The sequence below is a fragment of the Dryobates pubescens genome, chromosome 13 (assembly GCF_014839835.1).
Source record: "Dryobates pubescens isolate bDryPub1 chromosome 13, bDryPub1.pri, whole genome shotgun sequence".
In the NCBI taxonomy this organism is placed as follows: Eukaryota; Metazoa; Chordata; class Aves; order Piciformes; family Picidae; genus Dryobates; species Dryobates pubescens.
In genome coordinates, this window is record NC_071624.1 from 8,425,316 (window position 1) to 8,439,790 (window position 14,475).

The 14,475-nt window shown below is 45.3% G+C and overlaps 1 protein-coding gene across 2 annotated transcripts in view; it reads right to left on the reverse strand.

Moving 5' to 3' along the window:
- PAK2 (p21 (RAC1) activated kinase 2) overlaps positions 1-11,178 on the reverse strand; it is a 49,010-nt gene extending 37,832 nt beyond the window's left edge. Inside the window, exons 1-2 of one of the 2 annotated variants that reach the window (XM_054166714.1) lie at positions 11,010-11,178; positions 1,503-1,570 (exon numbers count right to left, since the gene is read on the reverse strand). The gene's annotated coding sequence lies outside the window, so the exon portion shown is untranslated. The remainder of the gene's footprint in view (positions 1-1,502; positions 1,571-11,009) is intronic. The other variant, XM_054166713.1, reaches the window with a different exon arrangement.
- Between the last annotated feature and the right edge of the window lie 3,297 nt (positions 11,179-14,475).

Consider the following 14,475-nt stretch of genomic DNA (forward strand, 5'->3'; position numbering starts at 1 on the left):
CCACAATGGGAAGTTCTGCCTTTTCTGAGTTGCTTTTTCCCAGCCCTGGCACACATCAGTGCACAGCACCCTGTGAAGCTGAAGAACTTTCAAAGGAAGTTAAAACAGTATTTCAACAGTTGACAAAACATAATACTTAACTTAGAAAGCCTACCTGTAACATTGTACAAAATATGGCAAGACTAACACAGAATGCTGCTGTAGGGTAGCACTTGGAGCTCCACATACAACTATGCACTTGTTCAGTAAAGAATAAGGGAAATTCTTATGGGCAGAATGATATTTCTTCAATGAACTATTACAGAGCAAAAGGAAAGCTTCAGAAAATGCATTTTGGGGAGGCTGAGGCATTTACATACAAAAAGGATGCAGATCTTAAACCCTGTTCCACCTTACTATGCTGCTTCCAGTAACAGTTGTGTAACTACAAAGCAGCTGAAGATGTCTGTGGCACTGAGACTGAACTCACACAAAACGGACCTCAAAGGCTAAGTTTACCATCTGCAAAACTAAAACTCATCCATGAAGTAGAAGGTTCTGTCCATGGGCCCCACACATACGTGCATAGTATCCCAACAAAAAAATTAAAGCTATCTAACTCTAACAGAAATAAGAGATACCCCACTTACCTGAGGGAATTTGTCCCTGTTGCAAGGGATGCATGACAATAATCTTTGAAACCAGAAGGAAGATAACACAAGAACTGAAGACTTGCCATCAACACAAGAACTGAAGACTTGCATTATAGCATTACCTAAACCTTCAGCACTAGTTGAACCCTAAATCACAGGAAGATCAGGGAGGCATCACTCTGTGGTAATCTACTCCATCACTGTCAGTTTCTTCTCCCATGTAACTAGCAGTATAAGAGAAAATGGGCTTAAGTTGTGCCAGGGGAGGTTTAGATTGGATAGGAGAAATGTCTTTCCTGAAGAAGTGGCCAGGCATTGGAACAGACTGCCCAGAGTGGTGGTAGAGTCACCATTCCTGGAAGCGTTCAAGAAGAGCATAGATGTGGTGCTTCAGGATATAGTTTAGTGGTAACAGTAGTTGGGTTACAGTTGGACTTGATGATCTCAAAGGATTATTCCAACCTTCATGATACTGTGATCTGGAGGTACTGCAGACAGCAGCTGAAGAATGTCATGAGCCCCTCCAAGCTCCAAAAAGCCACTTAAGCAGCCTATATTCACAGAAGCCTACATCCATGGAGACTGCAGTCAGTACCTTGGGCAAGGCACGCTGAGGGCCTGACTGAGGGCAACAATTTTATGCCTTTCACATCTTTCCCTTTTTAATGTACGGAACTGTAGCTGCTACCAGCAAGTCCAATCATCCAAACAACAGTGTAATACATTTCCATTTCAGCAAATGAGCATGGAAGACTCTCAGATTCTGTGTATGCAGAGATTCACACACACTCTTTTCAATGAAAAATAATAACAATATTCTCCTCATGAAACTGACTGTGTCTATGGAAAAAGTTACCCCTGGTATACTACCTTTAGAAGTGGTCAGCTTTCCAAGAGCTTGTCATCTAAGGAAAGATTTTTCTCAGGTCCTTTCAATTCTGTTAAGAAAACAGGAAGTGGATTTCAGTACACCAGTTCAATAGAGTACAGCCCAGATAAAGATCTCTCTTAAACTTGGCAACAAAGAGAGAGCCCACAAAATATCAGCTGGAGCAGTCACTTGCCACCAGTCTTTCATCACACTGCTCACTGGAAACTGCCCATCATCCACCAGCAGGCAGGCATGTACAGAGCACACAAAGCCAAAAAGAAAGCAATAATGACACCCATACCTTGTTTAGGACATTAAAAATACCAAGAGACAGTTAAGACTCCAAATGCTCCAGATTAAAGTAACAAAACCATTAAGGGTTAGGAAGAGAAGGCTGCTTCAGCAGCATAGGAAACATGATCATTCTCATTAATCAGTCACAGAACAAGACTTCCATCTATTTTCAGTCTTGGCCAAGGCCCTTTAAACAAAGGGATCTGTCCAGTTTTAAAAGCAGTTTTAAATTTAGAAACCTCATCTCTCACTTTGGCCCATGAGAATTAGAATAGAATTAACCAGGTTGGAAAAGACCTTTGAGATCATCGAGTCCAACCTATCATCCAACACCATCTGATGAATGAAACCATGGCACCAAGCACCCCATCCAGTCTCTTCCTAAACACCTCCAGTGATGGTGACTCCGACACCTCCCTGGGCAGCCCATCCCAATGACCAATCACTCTTTCTGTGAAGAATTTCTTCCTAACATCCAGCCTAAACCTCTCCTCGTGCAGCTTGAGACTGTGTCCTCTTGTTCTGTCACAGGTTGCCCGGGAGAAGAGACCAACCCCCACCTGGCTACAACCTCCCTGCAGGTAGTTGTAGACAGCAATAATACATACACAGAATACACCAGGTTGGAAGAGACCTTCAAGATCATCACATCCAACCCATCAACCAATCCACCCACCTAATCAACTAAACCATGGCACCAAGCACCCTATCAAGTCTCCTCCTGAAAACCTCCAATGATGGCCACTCCACCACCTCCCCTGGCAGCCCATTCCAATGGGCAATCACTCTCTCTGTATAGAACTTTTTCCTAACATCTAGCCTGAACCTCCCCTGGTGCAGCGTGAGACTGTGTCCTCTTGTTCTGGTACTGGCCCCAAGCCTCCTCTTCTCCAGGCTAAGCTCTGGAAGGACTAAGGAATCAACAGCCACCCAAATAAGACTTAGTAGAGAAGATTAAATGTCAAAGATTTTCAGGGCAAGGAAGATCCCCAGCAGGTCATGCTTAAAGCATTAGAAGACAAAAGTCAGCACCAACCATGTCTCTGAGAAGCATCTCCCAGCAGCAATTAGGGAATTAAAAATAATAAATTAAATCCAACATTGAAAATCCAGCACTAACATGAATTTTGTTTTGCTGGAGCAATAAAATCATCATGAACTAAACCAAATTAGAAATAATTCCATCTTGGTATTTTCCTTTATTCTTGTAGTTTATTCCCCAATCTTTCTAGTTTATTTTTCTTTCGGACACCCAAACTTTATATGGTGGGTGGTCCAAGCTCTAATACTATTGCTGTGGCCATTTAGGTTTATCAGGTGTCTTAATTTCCTCCACAGGTAATATTTAATCCACTTTTACCAAGCATGAATATATTTCCTTATGCTGAAAAAAAGACTGGAAGGCTTTCCAATGGACAGAAAACAAGCCAAGGAGAAGGAGAAATACACCTCCCAGAAGTAAAATACTTTACAATGGAATAATTATTAACAACTAAGACAATAAATAAAAGGCAGCACAACTACACAGTAAAAGCACACAGACCTGATTGTGAAGAAAACATCTGAGCTGTACTGAATTATGCTGAGTTTTTATTTTCCATTTCCAATAACAAGCAGGAAAAAATAATCTTACATCTACAAATCATAAAATCAGTAAGGTTGGAAAAGACCTCAGAGATCATCAAGTCCAACCTGTCACCCAAGACCTCATGACTAGTAAACAATGGCTTCAAGTGCCACATCCAATCCCCTCTTGAACACCTCCAGGGATGGTGACTCCACCACCTCCCCGGGCAGCTCATTCCAATGGCTAACAACTCTCTCTGTGAAGAACTTTCTCCTCACCTCGAGCCTAAACTTCCCCTGGTGCAGCTTGAGACTGTGTCCTCTTGTTCTGATGCTGGGTGCCTGGGAGAAGAGACCAACCCCCACCTGGCTACAGCCTCCCTTCAGGTAGTTGTAGACAGCAATGAGGTCTCCCCTGAGCCTCCTCTTCTCCAGGCTAAACAATCCCAGCTCCCTCAGCCTCTCCTCATAAGGCTTGTGCTCGAGGCCTCTCCCCAGCCTCGTTGCCCTTCTCTGGACACGTTCGAGAGTCTCAGTGTCCTTCTTGAATTGAGGGGCCGAGAACTGGACACAGTACTCAAGGTGTGGCCTAACCAGTGCTGAGTACAGGGGCACAATGACTTCCCTCAAATCTCATAACCAATCCTCTCTAAAAGAACCCAGAGAAACAAACAAAACCCACCACACAAAAACACAGCTCCAAACACCACCACCACATATATAGAAACCCTCCAGAAGAGCTGGAGAGCAACATTCACCAAAGCAATGAGTCACCAGTACTGCAAATACATTCTCTGGTTACTGTGGCACAGTCCTCATCCCACTATTCTGCCATATACATTAAACATGACAGAAACAAAAAGCAGCAGATACCTGCATGATTTTCCCGAGTGCAACAGTCAAGGCTGTCTTTGCCATTAAGAATTACTTCACAACTTCAAGGTGAGCATTAAAGATCCTTAGCACCAGATGGAATTGACTGTTCTTGGGGCTAAATATCTTTGATAATCCTGGACTTCATTTGCACTCTTGAATGCAAAGAGCCAGGAGTCAAGCAGAAAAGATTTTACTAAGCTTTTCACACTTGGTGACAATGTCCCACCTCTGGGAATCAAATACAGCACAAAATCCATTTTTGTAATAGTGGCAGCTAGCATTTCACACACAGAGAAGAAAGGCCTCTTTCAAAGTAAGCAATAACATTTAAATACCTAGTTTCAATGCCATAAAATATGATGCTAGTATTTTCTGAAGAGATCTACATTTCATGTTCATTTTGTATTTGATCTGAAGTAACATTCCCAAAGGCTCAGAAACACAGGTGAGAAAGACAAACAGCAGAAAGCCAGACACAACCCTCCAGCTGTTACTGGGCCAGCAGCATCAGATCACAGAGAAAAGTTTTCAGACCATGTTTATCATCAGTGATTCCTTTCCCATCAGTGATTCCTTTCCCATCAGTTTAGTTTCTGGATGCAGATCTTCCCACCAGTGATTCCTTTCCCATCAGTTTAGTTTCTGGATGCAGATCTTCCCACCAGTGATTCCTTTCCCATCAGTTTAGTTTCTGGATGCAGATCTTCCCACCAGTGATTCCTTTCCCATCAGTTTAGTTTCTGGATGCAGATCACCGCAGATTCACGGACGCCACAACACTAGCTCATTGCGTTGAGTCGAAACAACAGTTTCAGGGTAGAGCAAGAGCCTCTCCTTTCCCTCTCTGCCCTCAACACTGGTTCATATATTTACCTAGGTGTAAAATCAAGCAGCACCCTTACAGTCACGTATTTCTGATTCCAATTAGTTACAGCAGTTGGACTTTATGCCCTGGTAAAAATGTCAGGCCCTCGGCGTATTTGACACTAATACAAAATATCGAGTATTTCATGAACTGCAATCAACCTGTTGGCCCAAAGCAAGCAAGCTTTGGGAACAGCCATCTGATGTCATGCAGGAAGTCAGCCAGGTTCAGAAGACTCAACTAAAATCCACATGATCCAAATGCTTTGAAGCTCCCCGAGCTGACCACTAACCCCATAGCTACTTCCAAACTATGCAGATTAAAAATCACATCTTCTGATGCCACCAAGCAGCCACTGCTGAATTAGGAAGCCTATCTCTGCACACATGCAGCACCCAGCAGGAAAACTGCTTTAGCATGCATATTTAGAGAAATGGTTCCATGTGAATTGGCCAAAAACTTTACAAAGGCATAGCTGGACCTCTATATGGATGACTGCTCTCACCCTTTGGTCCCTTCTTCTCCAGCACCTTAATGGAGTGCTTGCTGGGGACATTTTAGACAGCCTCCAGGCTGTTAGACTGATGTGACCTGCCCACAGCAAAAGAGGGAAAGCCCTTCCATGACCTCCTAAATTCCAAAGAGGCTTTTTTCAGTAGCACCTGGAATTAGGTCAGATTTTTTTTTCCACTCCCTTGATTCTGATATGCTGAAACCTGGGGAAAAGGTCAAAAATGTTTAATTCTTTGTCTTATGAACTCCTGATTGGTCAGGTGATTTAAAACAGGATAAAAACTTGAACCTCATGTTTCTTTTTCTTCTCATTTACCTTTTCAATAATGCTTTGGAATTTTAAAAGTTGCTCACTTTAAAACGTTAGCATAACTTATTACACTTTTTTTCCACCCTAAAGCAGATAATACACAAGCCAAAATGGAGTTTCAGTTCAGCTCCTTCCAATGAGCTACCTCAAGAACCTGCCCAGTCAACTTCTGTCTGAAGGCTAAATTCCCATAGAGCTCCTTTAAAAGAGCCTGGCCTTTTGCAGCAGACAGGCTTAGGTGAAAGGTATTTTCATTCCTCCAGGTTCTCACTTTATCAGAGATGTGTTTCCAGAGCAAAGGGCTTAAACAATTAGAGGTGATTTTAAAGAGCATCTTCCAGAAACAGCATTCTCTCTCTCTTGTTCATGAGACATCTCTATCAAAGCAGTTCTAGAATGACTGCAAATTAAGAGCAGAAGGTGTTGCACTTCTTTCTAAAATAAACCCCACACTACTTGACAAAAATTCTGATTTTACTCATCATAGAAAATTCTGGGAAAGTCTTTGTATGCTGATAGTTACTAACTCTTGTGCATAAACTTGAGTCAAATACCCAGCACCTAAAGAGGCAGCAGAAAACTTCAGGGGAGGGAAAAAAAAGGTGAACTGGAAAGACTTTTTGGTGTGTTTCCATTCCTTAATCCACCTGCCAGCTCCCTTTATTCTGCTTCACATGCTAAATCCCTTTCTTAACACAGTAGGCAACTTTTAAATCACACTCAACATTGTCCTAACATGTTGGGTCTTTCCTACAGTTGCTTTTCTTTGAAATGAAACTGTGGAATTAGAAATAATTAAATCTGTCTTATCAAAATAACTCCTTTAAAGAAAGGAAACAATTTTTGCTAATTGGCAGAGAGAACAGCCCTGACCAAACATTCAAATACAGTACAGTTGCTGGCAACAGGTAACCAGGCATCTTCCAGGACAGTATCCAGTATTTAAGCAACAAGCTCATGCTGTTAAGAATACAACTCTGGGCAAACTTATCATTGCCAGAGTTACACCAACACCAGTGCTGGGCTTAGATCTTCAGGGAAACAAAGACCTATTAAATATAGCACTCAATACTTTATAGGAGTTTTAAAACTATTGTGTAACCCTAGTACAAGTGTATTGGTTAAAACAATTCTAAGCACCAGTACATCCCTAGCAGCTGAAGCAAGTATTTTTTAAAGCATTTTAAAATTTATGAACAAAGGTTAGATCAAAATCAAGCTAAGATAAATCAAAATCCACTTGACTTGCCTGAAGAAAAAAGCCTGGCCAGTTTTGGAAGTATTTCAATACACCACAACCTCAGCTTTCCAAAAGGATAAGGAATGCCTTCTGTGTCCAATTCAAAATGTATCTCAACAGCAAAACCAAAACTCCTGTCAATTTTAAGGCACTTTCCTAATATTTACAGCTCTGCCTGCCTGCCAGGTGAAACGTTTTCAAAGCCTGATTCCTCCCCATTCCAGATGGGTACATAGAAAGAAGCTGGGAAAACAGAAAGAAGGATCAACTTCAAAAACTGGCATGTCAGACACAGACTTGGGATCAAAATCAGTGTTTCCAGGTCTCAGTAACAGACACTGTCCACCACATCAGTCAAACTACAAGCAGTGAAGTGTGTTTTCCAACTCACAAGGCACAAACTTTGTGTGAAATCATGCCCTGAGATCTCATAAGCCCTGAGCAGAAAAGGAAGGCTTGAATATAAACGGTGACCTCAACCTACACGTTGCAATCCCAGTTACATAGGTCACTAAGAGATCTCACATTCTACCCTGAAAACATTCCCCACCTCTCACCACCTGCATTTAAATGCAAATAAGAGCATTCTAAAAATCTTACATCATAACGACCTCAAGACACCCTAATTCCAAACAGCAAAGCACAGTAACAATCCTCAGACCTCCAGGGAAGGCTGCAGTATTTCCTTGCTAAAAGACATTAACCACATCATCCTGCCTTCAGAACCACTGCCTTGCCTGGGGGTTTCTTGCCCTTTGCCACAAGGCCAGCATCCTGAACTCCTTACCTCTCTCCCACCTACTGCTTACCTCCACTCTGTACAAGCATGGCTGGCCTGCCATCGTGAGTGCTGAGGTTCCCTTGTTGATCACATATGCCCACATACACATGTGCACCCCTTCCCCTACAGCTTCACTATGACAGAAGGCTGGAGAAAACACTGATTGTCATCTAACATCAAGTCCTGCAAATCCTGACAGTCTGCACGAGATGCAGTCTCCCCATAGTGCTTTCCTGGATAAACTGATCTTGCTGAGGTGCAGAACACACACAGCAACTAAGCACTGCTGTAAGAGGACTGTATCATTTCTGAGTCAGCCTGGCAGCTCAAAGCTTGCAGTACTTAGTTATCTCTTTAACAGCACTGCACTTCACAGGGCAAGTGGTAACCTCACTCCCTGCTTTGAAGAGAGCACAGTAGAACTGATCACAGCAACTATGCTCCTAGGAAAAGAAGGGAAAGCTCCACAACCACCTTCTTTTAGCAGCTCAGTCTTCTCTTCCCCACTGCCAGCACAGACACAACGCACCAGAATACATGCTGACACATGGTGCGTGCCTGCCTGCTGAAGCCCTCTCTTTCCCCTTGCTCTCCCTATCACCATGCCTCCGCTGCCTTCCCTGGTTTGATGAGTCAACTCATTTCCAAAGCTTTCTGCCTGCACCCCAGTTTCTGACCCCAGGACTTGCATCTTTGCTGGTGTTACTGCTGTGCCCAGCCATCTAGAACAGCGTCTCTGTAACTGGGAGTTGTTTGCAGAACAAACAGCTTTTTCTTTGTTGTGGCTGCTGCACAGGCATGTTAATAAACGTGCCTGTTACAAGAAGAATATACTGGCACAAAACTCGCAGGGAATGCCTCAGAAACCTTCTAATGCAGAAAGCTGATACAAGGTAGAAGGTTAAAAAAAACCTACCTGAAGACTGATACAAAACCCACAGAACTAGATTCAGATGCCTGCAGCTTCTCACACTCTCACAAGAGTAAAATCTGCAGCATCAATGCCCTTAACACTTATCCTACAGTTATTTAGAAACCAAAAGTATTTGAATAAATTTCTTTTAAGCATCACCAAAAGACTAACTTAAAGAACAAAAGCAGGCCTGGGTGTTTAAAAGGATACCTTTCAAAATAAGCACAAGATTAGACCTGCCATACATGGTCAAAGCATTCACTGCAGCATCCATCCCATGGAGGAAACACAAGCAGGTGCCTCTGGAAAGAAACTCCCCTGACTGGCCAAGCCTCCAAGCTGTGAACTCAGTACAAGCTTCATCCCAGTAAATCAGCCTCTGACAAGCTGCCACACAGCAGCTCAGAGCGCACATGCCTTGGCTGCACCGAAACATGTTGCACCACGTTAAAAAGTGGAAGATACGCAGACAGAAGCATCGTTCCCCATTTAAAAGCCCAACAGTTTTGTTTTATCAACTACCTCTGCACAAAGCAGAGTCAAATTCTACACACAACTCACAGTCAGACCTCCTGTTCGGGTTCTCTCTAATAGTTTTGCTCTGGCCTCAAGATCTGAAATATCCAACCACCGAGCTTTAAGATTTTTCCTTCCCCTAAAACACTACTTAGTGAAGTTTTAAGTGCTCTTATTACCTTACAGACTCTATTTAAAAACTCCTCACACAAAGGCTTTACATGTTCACACTTCTATGTTGCTCCTGTTTCAGTCTACTAGTCTGTAATAATGAAGTGATTCACCAGTTCTTTGGTAATGGAATCACAGGATGGTAGGGGTTGGAAGGGACCTCTGGAGATCATTGAATCCAGCCCCCTTGCTAACACAGGTATGCCTTGATGAACTGGAAACATAAAACAGCCTAATTGGTTACACACAGATTATTTCTTAACCTGCCTCCACAATACCTCTGTGAATTAAATTCTCTCTGCTATCCTGAATGAAGAAAACGAATCATGAAGTAGCTAGTCCTTAATTTTTTAGGGAGATACCACTGCCAGGCTCACACTGTGAGAATGCTCCATACTGCAAAGTAGATCCTAGACTTTCACAAGGGCAGGCCTACTTTTTAGAGTATAAAAACACACACACACAAAAAAGAGACAGAAACAGAGAAAGACAGAATAAGATTTTAAAAAAATAAATCAGCATATGCCATGCTTGAGTTATAGCTAACATTGTTAGCACTGAAAGACCTCCAAAATAATTATCATTAAAATACTGCAGTAGCTGGGTTGTCTTCACTCATCCTAAGGCAGCACAGCAGCATGTCAACCAGTTTATTTTGGCTACAAGCAAAGTGCAGCGTTGCTCCTTGAAAGACAGCTGATTAACTTCTCTGCTCCCAAACCAACCCTTGGGTAGCTCTCCTATCTGACTAAAACCAACTGTATTCTCCCCGCTCCCCCAAACAGCTTACCATTAAACAACTAAACCACCCCGCCTAGCTTTAACAGAATAAATACATAAAATAGAAAGAGAAACGAAGGCATAAACCAGGGGGAATCTAAAAACCATCAGGTGAGGCGCACAAAGAGCACTAGTTTTTAACTGACACGTAAAGTTGCGGGTTAAGGGCACTCCGGGGACCACAGCCCAAGCACCAGACCGGCCGCAGAACCTGCCCCGCCTGCCCCACAGCACGGGCCGGGGAGGGCCCTGCGCTCCGCCTCCCTGCTTAAACAGATTTGTTTTCCCTTCGGGATTTCTAACAGCAACACCCACGCCGACGTCCTCCCCCAGATTAACGGGGTTTTAACTTCTTCCCCGAGGATTAACAGGCCCTCGCCGGGCGGCGAAGAACCCCTCGGTGTGGCGAAAGGGCGTTCCCGAGGGAGAGGGGGCTGAAGCGAGGCCCACCGCTGCTGCAGGAAGCCGGGGCTGAGCTCCGGTCCCGCACCACCGCCCCTCCTGAAGCCGGACCGGGCGACGCGCCCTCGGTGCCTGACGCCGCGGGGACAGCGGGCCCGCGCTGCCGGAAACGCCGTGAAGGGTGGCGCCGCCACCCCGAACTCGCCGCCCGCGGCAGGCCCGGCCCGGCGGACTCTTTAAGGGCTGTGAGACGCAGCCGGCAGGTGGGAGCGGACTCACCGGGCTGGGGCGGCGCCTGCCGCCTCAGGGGACGGACGGGCTTGAGCGGTGCGCGGCCGCTACACGGCGCCTCTGCAATGGCGGCAACGGGACCCACCGAGGCGGCGGCAGCAGCCGGAGGGGGAAGCGGAACCGCCGCGCGTGGCCACAGCCCGCGAGGGCGGGCGGGGGCGGGGCGCCACCCACAGGCCTGCAGCTCCCGTCGGGCACCGCACCCTCACCGGAAGTGACGTCCCGCCGCGCGAGGCACTATGGGGAGAGTGGTGCCCCTGCGAGGCCTCGGCGGGCCGGAAGCAGCAGGGGCCCGGGATGGGGCTCTCGCGTCTGAGGGACAGCCCTGCTGTTTGCCGGTCACGCCATCTAAGCTTTAAATGTGCGTGTATATATATACACGTTAACATCTTTTTTCTACGACAGTGACAGGACACAGGGCAGCGGGCACAAACCGTAACACAAGAGGTTTCACTTGAATTTGAGGAAAAACTTCATTCTTTTCAGGGTGCTGGAGCCCTGGACCAGGCTGCCTAGAGAGGCTGTGAGAGTCTCCTTCTCTGGAGGCATCCAAAACCTGCCTGGACATTGTGACCCTGCTTTAGCAAGGGGTTGGACAAGATGATTTCCAGAGGTCACTTCCAACCGCCACCATTGTGTGTGATTCTGTGTGAAGGCAGTGCAGGTATCCCTCAAGGGGAGTTGAGGGCCTGGTGTGATTAATTCTAATATATCAGGTGTTCTGATTGTATTACATATTTGATACCAGACATCATGTGTCAGTCTGTTCAACCAAGTAACAAGTGACAGGACAAGAGGAAACAGCCTCAAGTTGCACCAAGGGAGGTTCAGCTGGATAGGAGAAAGACTTTCTTCACAGAAGGGGTTCTCAGGCTCAGGAAATTCATGTAGTTGACACTCACCCCTGAAGGTGTTCCAGAGTTGTATCAATGTGGTGCTGAAGGCCATGGCTTAGTCAAAGACTTGTCAGTGTTAGGCTAATGATTGGACTCAATCTTAAAGGTCTTTTCCAATCTAAGCAGTTCTGTGATTCTGATTTTATTACATACTTGCACCTACAGGTGCAGACAGTGATGATTTACCTGAGCAAGCACCAAATCACACAAATCTCTCATTGTCTATACATTTCAGGTCAGTAAATCCTTCCCATTTCATGCATGTTAATTGATGTTCTTTCATTGGTTAGTCCACTCCTCGCTTTGAGTTAAAGGTACAGCATTCAGGAAAAAGGTGTGTGCTGAAGAGCAGGGCTTCTTAAGAGAGGCGGTCTGTCAGTTAATGCCAAGCACATTACAGTGAGCAGAGATGCACAAAGTTCATCTATAGTTAGTCTACAACCACTCAACCTGCTTATTTTGCCAAACTTATATGGTCTATTTAGCAAGACAGCCACAGCTCCTCTTTGGAGGCTTTTCTTACCTCCCTGTTTCTCAAGACTTGTAATTATCCATGAGCTGTTTCGTAAGAACTGTGGTCTTTTTGGTGATCATTCATTCCTACCCTTGACAGTGGGCTATAGCCAGCTGCAGGGGCAAAAGCATACCACCCTAGAAAACCAGAGGCACACCACTTCTAAACTGTCTCCTCTTCACCCCTTGCTTCACTCTCCTGGTATTTAAATTTGAGCTTATTCCCTCGGAGGTTCATTTTGTGAGGAAAGCCAGTGGGGCTGGGTACAGCACAGAGCCTTCATGCTGTGTTTCAGTGTCTCCTCAAGGTTAGTCCTGGCTCACTGAAACTGGTGGTGGCCACCTTGCTCTGCAGCCAGGAGGTTGTGAATGGTGTCTGAGAACACCAAGATGCTTATGCTTCATGTTCTTCCTCTGTGCCATGCATGCTCTTCCTTTTGTCCAGAAGGTACTGGAAGGGGCTTTTTTCATATCAAGATGGGTGACAATTAACTGTTCTTCCACCAGCTTCTCAGGTCCAAAAGTAAATGTGGCTCGAGGTTCAGCAGTACTGGTGAAAGCACCATACATTAGCTACAGCAACAGGACACAGAGCAGCTTTCCATGTTGCTACCTCTTGCCATCTAAGCCACAACTCAGATGCCCAAGTTCCAAGCAATACAGCAGTAACACAGCTGAGAAAGCAGCATATGTGCCCTCAAGACTTCTCCCCCATAATTCCTGTGACACATTTCATCTTCCAGATGAGGTCTTTCCCAGGCATGCCTCTTCCCTGCAGCCTGGACCTCACCTCCTCTCTGTCAAGGCTTGAAGCAACATCTGATTTTCCTTTCAGAAAAGGAAGACATCTGTCAGGCAGCTTCTCTTCTCAAAGGTCTTTGGGGAAAGTAGCAGGCTTCCACTAAGGCCTCAAACCTCCATGCAGGTCCAAAGTGCAAATAAGACTTTGGAGCTTGTGTTGCTGTCAGCCAATGCTTACTGGCTATTTTCTCATTCTCCACAGAATTACTGCAGAAACAATGGTCACAGCCTCTCCAGAGCTGCCTTATTTCAGCCCAGTTCTTCCAGGAACAGTACCCCAAAGTGACCCTACTACAGCTGCTGGAAACAGCTCTCATCAGCTTCCTGCTGCAGGCAACGCTACCAACTTTACTTCTCTTTGCATATTGCTTTGTTATTTTCCTGTTCTGACTCAACTCCTTATTTGATTCTCCCAGAATCAAGTTTTTGCTAATTCATCTCTGCCTGTACCTCTTGAGAAACCACAGATCTCTGAACTTCACACTTCCCTCAGCTCTATTTTCCTTCCATATAAGGTGACCTTACTTCTCTTTGGTGCTTCAGCCTTGTTCCACTAAACCCACTCAGCTCCTGTTTCCAAGTTTTCAGAATCCTTAACCCATTCATCTTTTCTGTCTCATTCCCCTGTCACATCTTTTAAAATAAACTAGGAGGGTTGTTTCAGTTTGGTTTAGTTTTGATATTCATCTGTCATTCAGAACATCTTAAATGCTGACATGGCCTTTAACACCCCTGGCATTTAACACCCAGTGCTGTTTAACAATTTCATCAACAACATGGACAGTGGGACTGAGGCACCCTCAGCAAGTTGGACGATGACACCAAGATGTGTGGTGTGGTTAACCCACAGGAGGGAAAGGATGCCATCCACAGGGTCTTTGGGCTCAAGCCAGTCTCATGAAGTTCAGCACAGCCAAGTGCAAGGTCCTGCACCTGGATTGAGGCAGTCCCAAGCACAAATGCAGGCTGGGCAGGAAATGGCTTGAGAGCAGTCTCAAGAAGGACTTGAGGTGGCAGTTGATGACAAACGCACCATGAGCCAGCAATGGCTGCTGGCAGCCCAGGAGGTAGCCATGTTCTGAGCTGCATCAAAAGCAGTGTGAGCAGCAGGATGAGGGGATTCAGCCCCTCTGCTTTGGTGAGACTCCACCTGGAGCTCTGCATCCAGTTCTAGGGCACCCAGCACAAGAAGGATGTAGAACTGTTGGAGAGGGTCCAGAGGAGGCCATGGAGATATGAGAGCA